The sequence below is a fragment of the Rhipicephalus microplus genome, chromosome 9 (genome assembly GCF_043290135.1).
Source record: "Rhipicephalus microplus isolate Deutch F79 chromosome 9, USDA_Rmic, whole genome shotgun sequence".
Lineage (NCBI taxonomy): Eukaryota > Metazoa > Arthropoda > Arachnida > Ixodida > Ixodidae > Rhipicephalus > Rhipicephalus microplus.
This window is the reverse complement of record NC_134708.1, coordinates 115,461,955-115,478,703: the sequence shown is the minus strand read 5'-3', so window position 1 is coordinate 115,478,703 and position 16,749 is coordinate 115,461,955. Positions and strand designations below refer to the sequence as shown.

Genomic DNA, 16,749 nt, shown 5'->3' with positions numbered 1-16,749 from the left:
ACATGTCTCCAAAGTTATCAGCGCAACGAAAAAAGCAACACACCACTCCCGGGAGGGCTCGAACCTCAAACCTTTAGCTTAACAGCCGATCACGCTAGCAAACTGCACCACGGAGACAGTCCTGCTATACTCTCACCACCATCAGAACATATCTTCAAAGCTATCAGCCCAAAAAAAAGTGCCGCAACACCATCGGGTGGGCTCGAACCTCCAACGTTTAGGTTAACTGCAAATCAAGCTAGCCAACTGCGCCACGGAGACAGTCGTGCTCCACTCTCACCACCGTCAGAATATTTATTCAGAGCTATCAGCTGAAAGAAATAGAAGCGCCACACCACCACCGGGTGGGCTCGAACCTCCAACCTTTCGGTCAACAGCAGATTGCACTAGCCAATTGCGCCACGGAGACAGTCGTGTTCCACTCTCACCACCATCAGAACATATCTTCAAAGCAATCAGCGAAAAGAAAAAAAGCGACACACCGTCCCCGGGTGGGCTCAAACCTCCAACCTCTCGGTTAACAACCGATCGCGCTAGCCAATTGCGCTACGGAGACAGTCCTGCTCCACTTTCACCACCATCAGAACATATCTTCAAAGCTATCAGCTCAAAGAAAAAAAGCGCCGCACTACCACCGGGCGGGCTCGAACCTCCAACCTTTCGGTTAACAGCCGATCGCGCTCGCCAATTGCGCCATGGAGACAGTCTTGCTCCACTCTCACCAACATCAGAACATATTTTCAAAGCTATCAGCCCAAAGAAAAAAAAGCACCGCACCACCCCCGGGTGGGCTCGAACCTCCATCCTTTCTGTTAACAGCTGATCGCGCTAGCCAATTGCGCCACGAAGACAGTCGTGCTCCACTCTCACCCCCATCAGAACATATCTTCAAAGCTATCAGCGCAAAGAAAAAAAAAGCGACACACCGTCCCCGGGTGGGCTCGAAACTCCAACCTTTCGGATAACAGCCGATCGCGCTAGCCAATTTTTTTTTTCAATCAATCAATGAAGCTTTATTTTCATAAATAGATATATGCAATTACAGGGATTATTTGGACCGATAGCCTAAAGTGGCTAGTGGACGGTCCAATACAATGTGCAACATAAAAAAGTGTACAGGTCAGCTCTGAGGTAACAACATAAAAAAAAACAATCATGTGATACAGATAACACAGTAATACATTTTTTCTTGCAGATATGCATACTTATTAGCTTGCAGCTAGTTTCTATACATAGGCAATTATTAAAAAAATACAATGAAAATCAATTGCGCCACGGATACAGTCCTGTTCCACTCTCACCACCATCAGAACATATCTTCAAAGCTATCAGCTCAAAGAAAAAAAAGCGCCGCACCACTACCGGGTGGGCTCCAAACTCCAAGCTTTCGGTTAACAGCCGATCGCGCTAGCCAATTGCGCCACGGACACAGTTCTGCTCTACTCTCACCACCATCAGAACATATCTTCAGAGCTATCAGCCCAAAGAAAAAAAGCGCCGCACCACCACCGGGTGGGCTCGAACCTCCAGCCTTTCGGTTAACAGTCGATCGCGCTAGCCAATTGCGCCATGGAGACAGTCCTGCTTCACTCTCATCACCATCAGAACATAACTTCAAAGCTATCAGCCCAAAGAAAAAAAGCCCGCACCACCACCGGGTGGGCTCGAACCTTCAACCTTTCGTTTAACGGCCGAACGCGCTAGCCAATTGCGCCACGGAGACAGTCCTGCTCCACTCTAGCCACCATCAGAACATATCTTCAAAGCTATCAGCTCAAAGAAAAAAAAGCAACACACCACTCCCGGAAGGGCTTGAACCTCAGACCTTTGGTTAACAGCCGATTGCGCTAGCCAGTTGCGCAACGGAGACAGTCGTGCTCCACTCTAACCACCGTCAGAACATTTCTTCAGAGCTATCAGCCCAAAGGAAAAAAAGCGCCGCACCACCACCAGGTGGGCTCGATCCTCCAACCTTTCGGTAAACAGCCGATCGCGCTAGCCAAATACGCCACGGAGACAGTCGTGCTCCACGCTCAGCACCGTCAGAACATTTCTTCAGAGCTATCAGCCCCAAAAAAAAGCAACGCACCACCACCGGGTTGGCTCGAACCTCCAACCTTTGGGTTAACAGCGGATGGCGCTAGCCAATTGGGTCACGGAGACAGTCGTGCTCCACTCTCACCACCATTAGAAGATATCTTCAAAGCTGTCAGCGCAAAGAAAAAAGCAACACACCACTTTCGGGAGAGCTCAAACCTACAATTTTACGGTTAACAGCCCAACGTGCTAGCAAATTGCGCCATGGAGACAGTCGTGCTCAGATCTCACCACCGTGAGAACATGTCTCCAAAGTTATCAGCGCAAAGAAAAAAGCAACACACCACTCCCGGGAGGGCTCGAAACTCCAACCTTTCGCTTAACAGCCGATCACGCTAGCAAACTGCGCCACGGAGACAGTCCTGCTATACTCTCACCACCATCAGAACAAATCTTCAAAGCTATCAGCCCAAAAAAAGCGCCGCACCACCAGCGGCTGGACTCGAACCTCCAACCTTTCGGTTAACAGTCGATCGCGCTAGCCAATTGCGCCATGGAGACAGTCCTGCTTCACACTCATCACCATCAGAACATATCTTCAAAGCTATCAGCCCAAAGAAAAAAACCCCGCACCACCACCGGGTGGGCTCGAACTTTCAACCTTTCGTTATACGGCCGAACGCGCTAGCCAGTTGCGCCACGGAGACAGTCCTGCTCCACTCTAGCCACCATCAGAACATGTCTTCAAATCTATCAGCCCAAAGAAAAAAAAAGCAACACACCACTCCCGGAAGGGCTCGAACCTCAGACCTTTGGTTAACAGCCGATTGCGCTAGCCAATTGCGCCACGGAGACAGTCGTGCTCCACTATAACCACCGTCAGAACATTTCTTCAGAGCTATCAGCCCAAAGGAAAAAAAGCGCCGCACCACCACCAGGTGGGCTCGATCCTCCAACCTTTGGTAAACAGCCGATCGCGCTAGCCAATTGCGCCACGGAGACAGTCGTGCTCCACGCTCAACACCGTCAGAACATTTCTTCAGAGCTATCAGCCCCAAAAAAAAGCAACGCACCACCACCGGGTTGGCTCGAACCTCCAACCTTTGGGTTAACAGCGGATGGCGCTAGCCAATTGGGTCACGGAGACAGTCGTGCTCCACTTTCACCACCATTAGAAGATATCTTCAAAGCTGTCAGCGCAAAGAAAAAAGCAAGACACCACTTTCGGGAGAGCTCAAACCTACAATTTTTCGGTTAACAGCCCAACGTGCTAGCCAATTGCGCCATGGAGACAGTCGTGCGCAGATCTCACCACCGTGAGAACATGTCTCCAAAGTTATCAGCGCAAAGAAAAAAGCAACACATCACTCCAGGGAGGGCTCGAACCTCCAACCTTTCGCTTAACAGCCAATCACGCTAGCAAACTGCGCCACCGAGACAGTCGTGCTCCATTCTAACCACCGTCAGAACATTTCATCAGAGCTATCAGCCCAAAGAAATAAAAGCGCCGCACCACCACCGGGTGGGCTCGAACCTCCAACCTTTCGGTAAACAGCCGATCGCGCTAGCCAATTGCGCAACGGAGACAGTCACGCTCCACTCTCACCACCATCAGAACATATCTTCGAAGCTATCAGCGCAAAGAAAAAAGCAACACACCACTCCCGGGAGGGCTCGAAACTCCAATGTTTCGGTTAACAGCCGAACGTGCTAGCCAATTGCGCCACGGAGACAGTCGTGCTCCACTCTCACCACCATTAGAACATATCTTCAAAGCTATAAGCGCGAAAAAAAGCAACACACCACTCCCGGGAGGGCTCGAAACTCCAATTTTTCGGTTACCAGCCAAATGTGCTAGCGAATTGCGCCAAGGAGACAGTCGTGCTCCAATCTCACCACCATCAGAACATATCTTCAAAGCTATCAGTGCAAAGAAAAAAGCAACACACCACTCCCGGGAGGGCTCCAAACTCCAATTTTTCGGTTAACAGCCAAACGTGCTAGCCAATTGCGCCACGGAGAGAGTCGTACTCGACTCTCACCACCGTCAGAACATTTCTTCAGAGCTATCAGCCCAAAGAAAAAAAAGCGCCACACCACCACCGGGTGGGCTCGAACCTCCAAACTTTCGGTCAACAGCCGATCGCGCTAGCCAATTGCGCCACGGAGACAGTCGTGCTCCACGCTCAACACCGTCAGAACGTTTCTTCAAAGCTATCAGCCCCAAAAAAAAAGCAACGCACCACCACCGGGTGGGCTCGAACCTCCAACCTTTAGGTTAACAGCGCATCGCGCTAGCCAATTGGGTCACGGAGACAGTCGTGCTCCACTCTCACCACCATTAGAAGATATCTTCAAAGCTATCAGCCCAAAGAAAAAGAAGCGCCACACCACCACCGGGAGGGCTCGAACCTCCAACCTTTCGGTCAACAGCAGATTGCACTAGCCAATTGCGCCACGGAGACAGTCGTGTTCCACTCTCACCACCATCAGAACATATCTTCAAAGCAATCAACGAAAAAAAAAGCGACACACCGTCCCCGGGTGGGCTCAAACCTCCAACCTCTCGGTTAACAACCGATCGCGCTAGCCAATTGCGCTACGGAGACAGTCCTGCTCCACTTTCACCACCATCAGAACATATCTTCAAAGCTATCAGCTCAAAGAAAAAAAAGCGCCGCACTACCACCGGGTGGGCTCGAACCTCCAACCTTTCGGTTAACAGCCGATCGCGCTCGCCAATTGCGCCATGGAGACAGTCGTGCTCCACTCTCACCAACATCAAAACATATCTTCAAAGCTATCAGCCCAAAGAAAAAAAAGCGCCGCACCACCCCCGGGTGGGCTAGAACCTCCATCCTTTCTGTTAACAGCCGATCGCGCAGGCCAATTGCGCCACGGAGACAGTCGTGCTCCACTCTCACCCCCATCAGAACAATCTTCAAAGCTATCAGCGCAAAGAAAAAAAAAGCGACACACCGTCCCCGGGTGGGCTCGAAACTCCAACCTTTCGGATAACAGCCGATCGCGCTAGCCAATTGCGCCACGGATACAGTCCTGCTCCACTCTCACCACCATCAGAACATATCTTCAAAGCTATCAGCTCAAAGAAAAAAAAGCGCCGCACCACTACCGGGTGGGCTCCAAACTCCAAGCTTTCGGTTAACAGCCGATCGCGCTAGCCAATTGCGCCACGGAGACAGTTCTTCTCCACTCTCACCACCGTCAGAACATATCTTCAAAGCTATCAGCCCAAAGAAAAAAAGTTCCGCACCACCACCGGGTGGGCTCGAACCTCAAACCTTTCGGTTAACAGCCGATCGCGCTCGCCAATTGCGCCATGGAGACAGTCGTGCTCCACTCTCACCAACATCAGAACATATCTTCAAAGCTATCAGCCCAAAGAAAAAAAAGCGCCGCACCACCCCCGGGTGGGCTCAAACCTCCATCCTTTCTGTTAACAGCTGATCGCGCTAGCCAATTGCGCCACGGAGACAGTCGTGCTCCACTCTCACCCCCATCAGAACATATCTTCAAAGCTATCAGCGCAAAGAAAAAAAAAAGCGACACACCGTCTCCGGGTGGGCTCGAAACTCCAACCTTTCGGATAACAGCCGATCGCGCTAGCCAATTGCGCCACGGATACAGTCCTGTTCCACTCTCACCACCATCAGAACATATCTTCAAAGCTATCAGCTCAAAGAAAAAAAAGCGCCGCACCACTACCGGGTGGGTTCCAAACTCCAAGCTTTCGGTTAACAGCCGATCGCGCTAGCCAATTGCGCCACGGAGACAGTCCTGCTCCACTCTCACCACCATCAGAACATATCTTCAAAGCTATCAGCCCAAAGAAAAAAAAAAGCAACACACCACTCCCGGAAGGGCTCGAACCTCAGACCTTTCGTTATACGGCCGAACGCGCTAGCCAATTGCGCCACGGAGACAGTCCTGCTCCACTCTAGACACCATCAGAACATGTCTTCAAAGCTGTCAGCGCAAAGAAAAAAGCAACACACCACTTTCGGGAGAGCTCAAACCTACAATTTTTCGGTTAACAGCCCAACGTGCTAGCCAATGGCGCCATGGAGACAGTCGTGCTCAGATCTCACCACCGTGAGAACATGTCTCCAAAGTTATCAGCGCAAAGAAAAAAGCAACACACCACTCCCGGGAGGGCTCGAACCTCCAACCTTTCGCTTAACAGCCAATCACGCTAGCAAACTGCGCCACGGAGACAGTCCTGCGATACTCTCACCACCATCACAACATATCTTCAAAGCTATCAGCCCCAAAAAAGCGCCGCACCACCACCGGGTGGACTCGAACCTCCAACCTTTCGGTTAACAGTCGATCGCGCTAGCCAGTTGCGCCATGGAGACAGTCCTGCTTCACACTCATCACCATCAGAACATATCTTCAAAGCTATCAGCCCAAAGAAAAAAACCCCGCACCACCACCGGGTGGGCTCGAACTTTCAACCTTTGGTTATACGGCCGAACGCGCTAGCCAATTGCGCCACGGAGACAGTCCTGCTCCACTCTAGCCACCATCAGAACATGTCTTCAAAGCTATCAGCCCAAAGAAAAAAAAAGCAACACACCACTCCCGGAAGGGCTCGAACCTCAGACCTTTGGTTAACAGCCGATTGCGCTAGCCAATTGCGCCACGGAGACAGTCGTGCTCCAGTATAACCACCGTCAGAACATTTCTTCAGAGCTATCAGCCCAAAGGAAAAAAAGCGCCGCACCACCACCAGGTGGGCTCGATCCTCCAACCTTTCGGTAAACAGCCGATCGCGCTAGCCAATTGCGCCACGGAGACAGTCGTGCTCCACGCTCAACACCGTCAGAACATTTTTTCAGAGCTATCAGCCCCCAAAAAAAGCAACGCACCACCACCGGGTTGGCTCGAACCTCCAACCTTTGGGTTGTAGCGAAGCCTCCGAACTATGAAATGGGTCGAACTCTTGAGTACCTTCTAGTGGGGCTACCCAACAAGGACGCCGCTCGCACTGAGAGCCCGTGCTTGGCCGTTACTGTCGCCATTGTGCTTGCTCGCTGTGGACCGGCTATTAAACGCCTTAACATTTTGGTGGAGAGTGCTGTGCCCTTCAAACATCTTCGATTCACATTCGATGCCCTTGGAGCTTAGATCCCGTACCGTGCCTTCAACCATGCAACAAGACGCCGCCCAGCAAACGCTTCCTCCTGCGCCGACGCCATGTTCCGGTGTCCCCCGCATCCGCGACCCACCTGTCTTCACCGGCGCGGATGGCACCGACGTCGAGGACTGGCTCGTCATGTACGAACGCGTCAGCGTCCCCAATCATTGGGACGAGGCAGGTAAACTCGGCAACCTGGTTTTCTACCTCGCGGGTGTGGCTGGCATGTGGTATAACAACCACGCGTCTGATTTCGCAACCTGGTCCGATTTTAAGACCGCTATCACCAACGTTTTTGGCCGCCCTGCCGTTCGTAAGCTGCAAGCCGAGGAGCGCTTACGCGAACGCGCTCAGCAGGCCGGTGAATCATTCACCAGCTACATTGAAGACGTCTTGGACCTATGCAAGAAATGCAACGACAGCATGTCCGAATCAGACAAGATCCGGAACGTCATGAAGGGCATTGCCGATGATGCCTTCACGATGCTGCTGGCCAAAAACCCAGGCACAGTAGCTGAGGTCATCACGCTGTGCCAGAGCTACGAGGAGCTCCGCCGGCAGCGTTCGATGACCCGTCGATCCACACCACGAGATGCAGGGCTTGCAGGCTTGGAGGCGAGCTGTGACCAGGTGGCACTGCTGGCAGACCTCAAGTCCTTCATACGTGAGGAAATCGCACGGCAGTTCTCTCTCCTGCCTTTCGCCCACCCACCGGCTGCTCAACAATCGGCCACTACCATTTTCCCCCCCATCCGCCGAGCGATTGAGCAGGAAATAGCGGAGGTTATGCCTGCGTACCACCCACAACATCTTCCGGCTCCTGTATCCCCAAGTTACGCCCAAGTGGTCGCCAGGCCGCCTCCAGTCGTTCAAGCGCCCGCCCCACTGACTTACGCCGAAGCTGCCGCACGACCTCCATCCTTTGCAGTGGGTATGCCGGCTACGTATGTTGACGTGACCTCTCAGACTCAGCTCCAGCACCCTCTGGAGCCTTTCAAGCCACCGTTCCGTCCATCGGCTCTTGCGTCATGGACAAGACCTACCCCGGCGAACCGACGGCGCACATCCGACAACCGGCCCATTTGCTTTGCCTGCGGTTACGCCGGCCACGTAGCACGTTATTGCACTCGCGTACAGACGCCCCATATCTCGTCGCCTATTGCTGGCCAGATTAGGCGCACCTATCACGAGGAAACGCCGTCTATGCCACCGCCAACTCGCCTAGCTTCATCTTCTCGTAGGTCACCGTCTCCACGACGTCGTTCCCCGTCCCCCATGCGGCCAAGTTCAGCTGCTCACGAGCGGGAAAACTAGTCGTCGCAGTCCCCGAGGCAAGGACTGCGATGCTATCGCATTGTGAAAGCCCTCAGAGCCGCCCATCTAATGTCATTGACGTGCTTGTGGACGGTGTTCACGCATCTGCTCTTATTGACACAGGAGCTGCAGTATCCGTTATGGACGAAAAATTTTGCCGCTTGCTTCGTAAAGTGACGACGCCAATTTCTGGATTGTCCCTTCGTACCGCCGGTTTGCATCGTATCCATCCTACAGCAGGGTGCACAGCTCGCGTTGTCGTTCAGGACGTTCTGTATGTCGCCCAATTCATCATCATTCCCGCATGCTCTCATGACGTCATCCTGGGGTGGGATTTTCTCTCCCGCAACGACGCCGTCATCCATTGTGCCGCCGCCGAAATTGAACTCTCCCCCTTCTCGCATTTGACGCCGGAAGACAGTTCTTCGAAAGTGAGCAAGATTCTCGTGAAAGACGATACCATAGTGCCTCCAAGCTCCACGATGGGTGTATCTGTCTACTGCGCTGGACTCTCCGACACAATTGCACTCGTTTCGCCATCCGACCGTGCTTGCCGAAGAAAAGGGTTGCTAGTATCTTTCGCGACCGTGCAAATCACCCAGGGCAACGCCTCTATTTTCGTGACCAACCCATCCCCGTACACTGTTACCTTGGTTCGAGGGGAATGTCTCGGCAGAGTGGAACCAGTGGATAACGCACAAGTCCTGGACGTACCTGATGACTCGCGTTGTCCCAATTTGCGTACCATCAGTGCTGTTTCCACTTCTGATTCATCATCTCCTGATGTATTTGGCCCTTGCATTGATGACAACCTCACGTCGGTACAGCGTTCCCAGCTTCTGAACCTTTTGCGAGAATATCGTTCTTCTTTCGATGTCGGGCGAAGTTCTCTCGGTCGTGCGTCCGCTGTTACGCATCGTATCGACACTGGTGCCCATCCACCATTACGGCAACGTCCCTACCGCGTGTCGCCTGCTGAACGTCGGGAAATTAACGAGCAGGTTGATGATATGCTCAGACGCGACGTTATTCGGCCCTCGGACAGTCCATGGGCGTCTCCTGTTGTTCTTGTTGCGAAGAAAGATGGTTCTGCGCGGTTCTGTGTAGACTACAGACGGCTCAATAAGATCACTCGCAAGGATGTTTACCCACTGCCGCGCATCGATGACGCAATTGACAGCCTTCACGGAGCCGAATTTTTTTCTTCTCTCGATCTGCGCTCGGGGTACTGGCAAGTACCCATGGCTGATGACGCTCGACCGAAGACTGCGTTCATCACACCCGACGGCTTGTACGAATTCAACGTCATGCCGTTTGTTCTATGTAATGCACCTGTGACCTTTGAGCGCATGATGGACACCGTTCTGCGCAACTTGAAATGGCACACGTGCTTGTGTTACCTCGATGACGTTGTTGTGTTCGCTCCAGATTTCTCTACGCACCTCCAACGTCTGAAAGAAGTTTTTGCACGTGTCAGCAATTCCGCCTTGCAACTAAATCTGAAGAAGTGCCGCTTTGCAGCACGGCAACTCACCATCCTTGGGTACGTCGTGTCCAAGGATGGCATTCTTCCTGACCCAGCCAAGCTTCGGGTCGTGGCCGAATTCCCCAAACCTGCGTCCGTCAAAGAACTGCGTAGTTTCGTGGGCCTGTGCTCGTACTTCCGACGCTTCATACGAAACTTTGCCACGATCATATCACCGCTGACGAAGCTCCTTGTAAGTAACGGGTCCCTCAATTCGTGGTCGTCTGAGTGCGACGACGCGTTCGCGAAGCTCCGCCATGTGTTGACATCTCCTCCCATTCTATGCCACTACGACCCTACGGCCCCGACGGAGGTGCACACAGACGCCAGCGGTGTAGGCCTCGGCGCTGTCCTGGCGCAGCGCAAACCCGGATTCCCTGATTATGTCGTAGCATATGCAAGCCGTACGCTCACGAGAGCTGAGACAAACTACACCGTCACGGAGAAAGAGTGCTATTAAACGCCTTAACAGGGTTAACAGCGGATGGCGCTAGCCAATTGGGTCACGGAGACAGTCGTGCTCCACTTTCACCACCATTAGAAGATATCTTCAAAGCTGTCAGCGCAAAGAAAAAAGCAACACACCACTTTCGGGAGAGCTCAAACCTACAATTTTTCGGTTAACAGCCCAACGTGCAAGCCAATTGCGCCATGGAGACAGTCGTGCTCAGATCTCACCACCGTGAGAACATGTCTCCAAAGTTATCAGTGCAAAGAAAAAAGCAACACACCACTCCCGGGAGGACTCGAACCTGCAACCTTTCGCTTAACAGCCGATCACGCTAGCAAACTGCGCCACCGAGACAGTCGTGCTCCACTCTAACCACCATCAGAACATTTCTTCAGAGCTATCAGCCCAAAGAAAAAAAAGCGCCGCACCACCACCGGGTGGGCTCGAACCTCCAACCTTTCGGTAAACAGCCGATCGCGCTAGCCAATTGCGCCACGGAGACAGTCACGCTCCACTCTCACCACCATCAGAACATATCTTCAAAGCTATCAGCGCAAAGAAAAAAGCAACACACCACTCCCGGGAGGGCTCGAAACTCCAATGTTTCGGTTAACAGCCGAACGTGCTAGCCAATTGCGCCACGGAGACAGTCGTGCTCCACTCTCACCACCATTAGAACATATCTTCAAAGCTATAAGCGCGAAAAAAAGCAACACACCACTCCCGGGAGGGCTCGAAACTCCAACTTTTCGGTTACCAGCCAAATGTGCTAGCGAATTGCGCCAAGGAGACAGTCGTGCTCCAATCTCACCACCGTCAGAACATTTCTCGAAAGCTATCAGTGCAAAGAAAAAAAAGCGCCGCACCACCACAGCGTGGGCTCGAACCTCCAACCTTTCGGTTAACAGCTGACCGCGCTAGCTAATTGCGCCACGGAGACAGTCGTGCTCCACTCTCACCACCATCAGAACATATCTTCAAAGCTATCAGTGCAAAGAAAAAAGCAACACACCACTCCCGGGAGGGCTCCAAACTCCAATTTTTCGGTTAACAGCCGAACGTGCTAGCCAATTGCGCCACGGAGAGAGTCGTGCTCCACTCTCACCACCGTCAGAACATTTCTTCAGAGCTATCAGCCCAAAGAAAAAAAAGCGCCACACCACCACCGGGTGGGCTCGAACCTCCAAACTTTCGGTTAACAGCCGATCGCGCTAGCCAATTGCGCCACGGAGACAGTCGTGCTCCACGCTCAACACCGTCAGAACATTTCTTCAAAGCTATCAGCCCCCAAAAAAAGCAACGCACCACCACCGGGTGGGCTCGAACCTCCAACCTTTAGGTTAACAGCGGATCGCGCTAGCCAATTGGGTCACGGAGACAGTCGTGCTCCACTCTCACCACCATTAGAAGATATCTTCAAAGCTATCAGCCCAAAAAAAAGTGCCGCACCACCATCGGGTGGGCTTCAACCTCCAACTTTTCGGTTAACTGCAAATCACGCTAGCCAACGGCGCCACGGAGACAGTCGTGTTCCACTCTCACCACCGTCAGAACATTTTTTCAGAGCTATCAGCCCAAAGAAAAAGAAGCGCCACACCACCACCGGGAGGGCTCGAACCTCCAACCTTTCGGTCAACAGCAGATTGCACTAGCGAATTGCGCCACGGAGACAGTCGTGTTCCACTCTCACCACCATCAGAACACAACTTCAAAGCAATCAACGAAAAGAAAAAAAAGCGACACACCGTCCCCGGGTGGGCTCAAACCTCCAACCTCTCGGTTAACAACCGATCGCGCTAGCCAATTGCGCTACGGAGACAGTCCAGCTCCACTTACACCACCATCAGAACATATCTTCAAAGCTATCAGCTCAAAGAAAAAAAAGCGCCGCACTACCACCGGGTGGGCTCGAACCTCCAACCTTTCGGTTAACAGCCGATCGCGCTCGCCAATTGCGCCATGGAGACAGTCGTGCTCCACTCTCACCAACATCAGAACATATCTTCAAAGCTATCAGCCCAAAGAAAAAAAAAGCGCCGCACCACTACCGGGTGGGCTCCAAACTCCAAGCTTTCGGTTAACAGCCGATCGCGCTAGCCAATTGCGCCACGGAGACAGTCCTGCTCCACTCTCACCACCATCAGAACATATCTTCAAAGCTATCAGCCCAAAGAAAAAAAGTTCCGCACCACCACCGGGTGGGCTCGAACCTCCAACCTTTCGGTTAACAGCCGATCACGCTCGCCAATTGCGCCATGGAGACAGTCGTGCTCCACTCTCACCAACATCAGAACATATCTTCAAAGCCCAAAGAAAAAAAAGCGCCGCACCACCCCCGGGTGGGCTCAAACCTCCATCCTTTCTGTTAACAGCTGATCGCGCTAGCCAATTGCGCCACGGAGACAGTCGTGCTCCACTCTCACCCCCATCAGAACATATCTTCAAAGCTATCAGCGCAAAGAAAAAAAAGCGACACACCGTCTCCGGGTGGGCTCGAAACTCCAACCTTTCGGATAACAGCCGATCGCGCTAGCCAATTGCGCCACGGATACAGTCCTGTTCCACTCTAACCACCATCAGAACATATCTTCAAAGCTATCAGCTCAAAGAAAAAAAAGCGCCGCACCACTACCGGGTGGGCTCCAAACTCCAAGCTTTCGGTTAACAGCCGATCGCGCTAGCCAATTGCGCCACGGAGACAGTCCTGCTCCACTCTCACCACCATCAGTACATATCTTCAAAGCTATCAGCCCAAAGAAAAAAAGCGCCGCACCACCACCGGGTGGGCTCGAACCTCCAACCTTTCGGTTAACAGTCGATCGCGCTAGCCAATTGCACCATGGAGACAATCCGGCTTCACTCTCATCACCATCAGAACATATCTTCAAAGCTATCAGCCCAAAGAAAAAAAGCCCGCACCACCACCGGGTGGGCAGGAACCTTCAACCTTTCGTTTAACGGCCGAACGCGCTAGCCAATTGCGCCACGTAGACAGTCCTCCTCCACTTTAGCCACCATCAGAACATATCTTCAAAGCTATCAGCCCAAAGAAAAAAAACAACACACCACTCCCGGAAGGGCTCCAACCTCAGACCTTTCGGTTAACAGCCGATTGCGCAAGCCAATTGCGCCATGGAGACAGTCGTGCTTCACTCTAATCACCGTCAGAACATTTCTTCAGAGCTATCAGCCCCAAAAAAAGCAACGCACCACCACCGGGTTGGCTCGAACCTCCAACCTTTAGGTTAACAGCGGATCGCGCTAGCCAATTGGGTCACGGAGACAGTCGTGCTCCACTCTCACCACCATTAGAAGATAACTTCAAAGCTGTCAGCGCAAAGAAAAAAGCAACACACCAGTTTCGGGAGAGCTCAAACCTACAATTTTTCGGTTAACAGCCCAACGTGCTAGCCAATTGCGCCATGGAGACAGTCGTGCTCAGATCTCACCACCGTGAGAACATGTCTCCAAAGTTTATTTATTTATTTATTTATTTATTTGTGAAATACTGCAGGCCAAAAAGGCCCAAGCAGGAGGGGCACAAACACAAACACAATATCAGTACATGAGTGACACAGCTTGACTAAAATACATCTGTGTAGGAGAAGAGCGAGTAGAAGAGAAACATAAAAAAAAATCAAGCAATATTGGGAGGGGGGGGTCAAGATTCACAGAATTAAACATTGGGTTCATCAAGATCGAAGGTTTGGCGGAAATCAGAAGGCAAGTTATTCCATTCTGTTACAGTTCTCGGAAAAAAGGAAAACTTGAATAAATCTGTCCGCGCAAAATACGGAGTTAAGGATCGGACATGAGAATGACGAGTTTGCCTGGTCGAAACTGGGGTAACGTAATGTGATGGGTCTAGCCCAAGTTTATTGTTAATTAGCGAGTCCAAGAATTTTAGACGGAGAAGCTGGCGCCGCGATTGTAGCGTCTGGATTTCGTTATCTCGCATTAGTTCCGTAACTGATGTACCACGACCATACTTTGAGTAAATAAAACGCACTGCTCGTCTTTGAACCTTTTCGAGGGAATATATGTTTGACTTAGTATGCGGATCCCATACAATACAAGCGTATTCAAGCTTTGGACGTATTAAAGTGTTATAAGCTAATAGTTTCACTTGCGACGGGGCGTCTCTGAGTTTGTGCCTTAAAAGACACAGTTTACGGAAAGCCGATGACGAAACATCGGCAATGTGTGCATTCCAGGACAACTTATTCGTTATCGTTATACCTAGGTATTTGTATTGACTGACTTCTTTTAAGGGTTGGCTTTTGGAGGAATAGGAAAACTGAAGGGGATTTTTCCTGTTAGTAATTCGAAGGCAAACAGATTTATCGAAATTGAGCACCATGCCCCATTTGTTACACCACGAAAGAATATTGTTAAGGGCAGTGTCGAGAGCAACCTGGTCATCTGGCGATTGTACATCTGTGAAAATAATGCAGTCGTCTGCAAAAAGTCTTATTTTAACCGGATCAGTAATAGCATTAACAATATCATTGCAATAAATTATAAACAGCAGCGGACCTAGAACACTACCCTGCGGTACGCCGGAATCTACTGGGAGATGAGGTGATGTCTGTCCACAGACGTCGACATACTGTTTCCGGCCGTTCAGGTAAGCAGACACCCAGGATACTAGGTAGTTTGGAAGCCCTATAGTCTGCAATTTCTCGATGAGCTTGTTATGGGGAACACGGTCGAATGCTTTACTGAAATCCAAAAACAGTACATCGACCTGACCAGCTTTGTCTAAAATAGAAGCAATGTGATGAATAACTGAGACCAACTGGGTGACTGTGGAAAACCGTTTTCTAAATCCATGCTGAAAGGGAGATAAAATGTGGTTATCATCTAAGAAGCTGTTTATACGAGTGGCAATTATATGTTCTAGCATTTTGCAACATGCGGAAGTCATAGAAATGGGACGGTAGTTTGCTATGCACTCTGGGTCCCCCTTTTTCACAAAGGGCAGAACACGTGCCAATTTCCAATCGATGGGTAAAGTTGCTGAACTTATTGAGGCTCGGAAGATCACAACAATGTACTTGGCCAATATTTCGGCATATCGCCGGAGAAATGCATTGGGTATGTTGTCTGGTCCAGGGGTTGATTTAACTTTTAATCGCAGCAGTAAATTTAGGACACCATCGAAAGAAATGAGGTTAGGATCTGAATCAGAAGCGTCAATGCTAATTGAGACAGGCAGGGTAGAAGTTGAAAAAACACTATGAAAATAGTCGTTGAAATTTTTCGCGATAGTTTGGGGATTGTCAATTATAGTGCCGTTAAACTTGATTCGATTTACAGAGCTTTTACGGTCCCTAATAAAATACCAAAATTTTTTAGGGTCCTCTTTGATAAAGTTTTGCAACTTGACAGTAAAATAAAAATTCTTGGCACTTTTAATAGCTTCGGAGAGGGAGTTACGAATTTCCCTGAGAATGTTAGCGGGAGCACCTTTTTTCCGATAACGCTTGGCTTTACGCTTCATTTGTATTATTGGCCTTGTGATCCATGGTGTGAACTTTGGGGGTTTTTTCGTTTTGTTTGGTACAAACCGTTCAATGCAGTGGAAGCATAGTTTCTTAAACTTATCCCAGAGAACAGCAGCGTCGTCGCCATCAAAATGCACCAATTCACATTCAAGATAATCTTGGATGCTCGTATCGTCAGCACGGGAAAAATTTTTGACCTGTTTAGAGTTAGGTGGGCTATTGGAGCGATTACAATGCAAGGGAAAAGAAACTGTGACCATGTCGTGATCAGATAAGCCGGGTTCAACACAAACACAGCAATCAAGAATAGTGCGATTCATGAACACAAGATCTAGTAACGTGGACGAAGCATTACCAACACGTGTTGGTTGCTGAACAATTTGGGCGAGATTGTGGGAAAGCATTATATCGAACAGTATATTTGCATTAATCAAATCTGATGTCGACTGCATTTGGTTCCAGTCAATATTAGGCAGATTGAAGTCGCCGATGACAATTAGCTTTTGATTACTGTAATTTTCCATATGGGTTTTCAAGTTAAACAAATAATCCGGCAACGAATTCGGCGGCCTGTACACTGCATACAATACAAAAGACTTATTGAAGAGTGAAAGCCTCAGGCATATGCTTTCTGTACTTTCAACGTCCGGTAAACGGGTGACAGTGATTCCTGTTTTAACAAGTACTGCAACTCCACCACCTCTTGAGGCCCTATCTCTGCGGTACATTTCATAAGCTGGAGGCACTAAGTCTT

General features: G+C 50.6%; 3 non-coding genes across 3 annotated transcripts; all 3 read right to left on the bottom strand.

Annotated features, from left to right (window-relative positions):
- Nucleotides 1-482: 482 nt before the first annotated feature.
- Nucleotides 483-556, bottom strand: TRNAN-GUU (transfer RNA asparagine (anticodon GUU)). Its single transcript has one exon. It is a non-coding gene; the product is annotated as a tRNA-Asn (tRNA).
- A 4,016-nt stretch (nt 557-4,572) lies between these two features.
- TRNAN-GUU (transfer RNA asparagine (anticodon GUU)) lies at nt 4,573-4,646 on the bottom strand. Its single transcript has one exon. It is a non-coding gene; the product is annotated as a tRNA-Asn (tRNA).
- Nucleotides 4,647-12,233: 7,587 nt separating this feature from the next.
- Nucleotides 12,234-12,307, bottom strand: TRNAN-GUU (transfer RNA asparagine (anticodon GUU)). Its single transcript has one exon. It is a non-coding gene; the product is annotated as a tRNA-Asn (tRNA).
- Nucleotides 12,308-16,749: the final 4,442 nt, after the last annotated feature.